General features: G+C 40.1%; 1 long non-coding RNA gene across 1 annotated transcript; it reads right to left on the minus strand.

Moving 5' to 3' along the window:
* Nucleotides 1-496: 496 nt before the first annotated feature.
* LOC109140290 (uncharacterized) lies at nt 497-3,416 on the minus strand. The gene is made up of 2 exons (XR_002042438.2): nt 2,310-3,416; nt 497-2,210 (listed from the first exon to the last, which is right to left on the minus strand). It is a non-coding gene; the product is annotated as an uncharacterized LOC109140290 (long non-coding RNA).
* Nucleotides 3,417-3,820: the final 404 nt, after the last annotated feature.

Below are 3,820 nucleotides of genomic sequence, written 5' to 3' on the forward strand. Positions count from 1 at the left end.
AGTACACATCATCAGTACACACTGCTTTTAATGTGAGAATGTTTGACTGTGACAGGCCGGTGAACCCCCAGAAGTCAATCAAAGGAAATGCATCTTAAGTGGGTAGGGCTGGGTATAGATCATCTCTTGGTACCACTAGAAATGTATCAAAAGTTAACATAAAATATGTTTTTTGATCTTAAAAATGTCTATAAAATGTCAAACTTGATTTCTTTGTCAAATTTAAAAGTTATAGTTGTATAGAAAGCAGAGTACCTAACCTCTGGTATGGGATCAGGACTATTTAGACATTTCAAATGATACCCAGCCCTAGTTGAGATCAATGGGATATTCTGGACCAAACAGAAATTCTTTCAAAATGTTTCAACATGACTGTGTTCATCAAACTGATCTTCCAACATTTCACATTGTAACAGTTGGTTTTGACTAAGATCTCATCAGTTGCTTCACGACAAAGCTTCTCGCTGGGCCTCATGCAAGAGCCTTTTCCATATTCTTTTTCTGTTTCAAATCAGAGAACAGACTGGAGTGGAAGAGAAAATTGTTCAGCAGATCGGTCTGAGGATGTTCACACTGAAGTTAGTGTGCAGAAATAATGCAATAAATTGTTCTGCCGTGATGATATGGCGAACGAAATCTAACATAATTTGCTTGATATTGGTATCTTAGTCCACCTCTCCACAGAGAGCAGTTAAATGTCTGGTGATGACTGGTACGACAGGTCTGTACCGCTCTCTTAAATCCCTCATATGTGCCTCTTAGGAATGATTCTGTTCAGACAGGTGGTTCTTGCATAAGGTCCAGTGTCTCTTAAGATATCCAGAGGAGACCATTATACCCAGTTTTGGAAGACATGGTTCTGTACTGGAGCAGTTCCCAATAGTTTCATCAGAATCGAGTGATATTATTGGATATGAAGTCCTCATGTTCAAATGAGTCAGTTAACGCTTTGAAGAATCTGAGAATCTTGTTCTGCTCTACAGAGGAAGCAACACAACAGGAAGATTTCTGTCCTCAGATCTGTCCACATCGATAGGAAAACGGCTGTTGCTGAAGCTCCGCCTCAGTTTCTCGTGGCAGCACTGTTCACTCTTTAGGTCCAGGATGTCCCAGTTGCTGGTCTTGTTGCAAACTTCTTGAAGGCTTTTTCTCAAGAAAAAGGTTGTTTGAGTTTGACCTTTTAAATTATTTGGTGTTTGGTGATCCCCGCCCTGAGGATACTATGTGTTCTCTAATCTGTTTGGAACACCTGATGGCCACCAGTTCTGTTGTGCACACACCTGTCATCCTCCTTCAGTACCCACTGAAACTCTGGGCCTTGGAGCATAGAGCCTGTCAGAGGACAATAATCCAGCTATATGATGTGTTTTAGACACAAAGCCATGCTTTCAATCCACTTTTATTGTCTTTTTTAAATATAATTTGTTCTATTCTACTCAGCTGTGATACGTGATGAACTGACTTCATGCTCACTGGCCCAAACCTTTCTGTGTGGAACCTAAAGAAGGTTTTGAGAAACAAACACAACTCAACCTGGATCAAAATTCTCTGACCTCCACGTAGTTGGAATTTGAACTTAAAATGGAGCCAAAGACCAAAATCAGACAAACATTTTCTGTTTTGTCTCCATGTAATGGAAGCAGTGGATATGTAGGACTGAAAACGCAGAGAACATTTTGATCCATGTTCTGACCTCACCATGGTGTGACCCAGAGCTGTTGATTATACAATACATTATATATTGATGAACATATTGATTAGAAGCATTGTATAATCTGTGACTGTGCTGTGGGTGTTGTCTTGTATGTACAGTAGCAGCGTGATGCTACAGAGGTGTCTGGTTCACCAACCCCTGTTACAGTTTTTCAGTAAAAACAGCTAATGCTCACAATCTGTTTGCCACTGGCTGTCTTATTTCTGTTCTTGAACTAACACTGATGTTTCTGTTTACCACACACACCAACTTTGCCATTCGGGCTAAAGGTTCTTGTTTAAAGCCAGCGATACAACAGATTAAAATGAGGGTTAGAATTTAGAAAAACACTTATTTTGAAATTTGACTTGACTGTTATTGGCAAAGTCAAAGGTACCAAAGGTTAACTGGCACTCCTCCAAATGAACTGGTCCATGTTGGACTGGAACTGACCACGCGCCTGTCCCCAAGCCAAGTTCCTATTGGCTGAGCAGCTGGCACCGAAGGCAGTTTCCATCTACAACCATTCACAAACCACAAGGTCACAAATCAAATGGTCACAAACATCCAATCAAAACTCTTCATTCTTCACACCAAGGTTGTATCTAATCCTTACCAAACAGGTTTGTGTCCCAAACGAGCCCCCATTTTGTCACAGGTGTCACGTTTTGCCCGGGTGTTGCCACGTCCACCTTCAGCATCTGCAAAGACAGCAGCCCCACAATCCAAGGACACGCTGACAGGACAGCGAGGTTCATTACAGCAGACTTGGTCTCCCTTTATACTGCATTTGTCCATCGCCTCCTGTTTCATACACAGGCGTGTACTTTTCAAATCACACGCAGACTTCCATCAGCAAATAAGCAGGGAGCACTGGGTGCAGGCGACATGCTCATTTGCATACACTACCCACACTTTAATCTAGTGATGGGGAGTCCGGTTCTTTTTGGGGAGTCAGATCATTTGACTCAGCTCACCAAAAAGAGTCGGCTCTTTTGGCTCTTCATTTTTACCACTTATGCCTTTCATAATTCAGATTTAGCACTGATTTGACTTATGATTTGTATGTGTACACATATATCACGTATATATTCAATACATCCTTTGTACTGAAGCATTCAAGCATAAAAATTACATTTTCTAATATCAATAAATGCTGTAGCCAGTTGTTTTCATTGCGTTTACAGATCGTTGTAACTCTGAAACCGCCCACTGAATGCACTAATTTACTTGTAGAACCACTCAGCTACACAGAGCAGATAGAAACACCTATAAAAAGCATAAAAATGCTGCTTCTTTTTTTACTCCCACTCAACTGCTCACATACCGGAGCCGGCTCCCATCGTTCACTTAAAAGAGCCGGCTCTTTGAACCGGCTTGTTCACAACGACACATCACTACTGTAATCATACAAAACTAGTTGAAAACGTCCAACAAGACCTTTTTATAGGCAAAGTTTCCCCAACTTCCCTGACTTCCATTAGAGAATCCCTGTTCAGGGTAAAAAAACGAACTTTGACCAGCTACATGCAGTTTCCCATGAAAGTTGCATCGATTTTACTTATGTTTGTCTTAAACTGTATAAAACATTGCGTGTAATATGATAAAAATATGATAAAAATGTTCATGATTATAATACTCAAATAACACAGTGTGGAATTGTCTGGAAGAATTGTAAAACCTCTTTACCCTTTGATATACATTAATTTAATAAAACTCTATAACACAAGCCAACAGACTCAGTGCAGACCTGGCTCAATACTTTATGACATATGTCAAGTTTCACAAAGTCAGGGTTTATTGAAAGGACTGCATTACAATGTGCAGGTGTTCATAGGTGATACACATACACTTTTTGTCGATTATAGATAATAACCACTGCAGGGGCAGAGGCCATGTATTTGCAGTAGCTGCTGGTGACCAGCAGTGGGAGGTGTTGGCGTATTTAGAAATTTAGAAGATTTAGAAAAGTCATTAAATAAACAAATCAAATTGTTTTCTGACAACTCCACCTGATTCTTGTTCTACATGTTCCCAGCTACTTCTGGGGTGATTTTCTAATAAAGTGATGCTGAAATCATACACAATGTATGGTGACATATGCAGATTTAGAAAATTCATTTAGAA

The sequence above is a fragment of the Larimichthys crocea genome, chromosome X, assembly GCF_000972845.2.
Source record: "Larimichthys crocea isolate SSNF chromosome X, L_crocea_2.0, whole genome shotgun sequence".
NCBI lineage: Eukaryota > Metazoa > Chordata > Actinopteri > Sciaenidae > Larimichthys > Larimichthys crocea.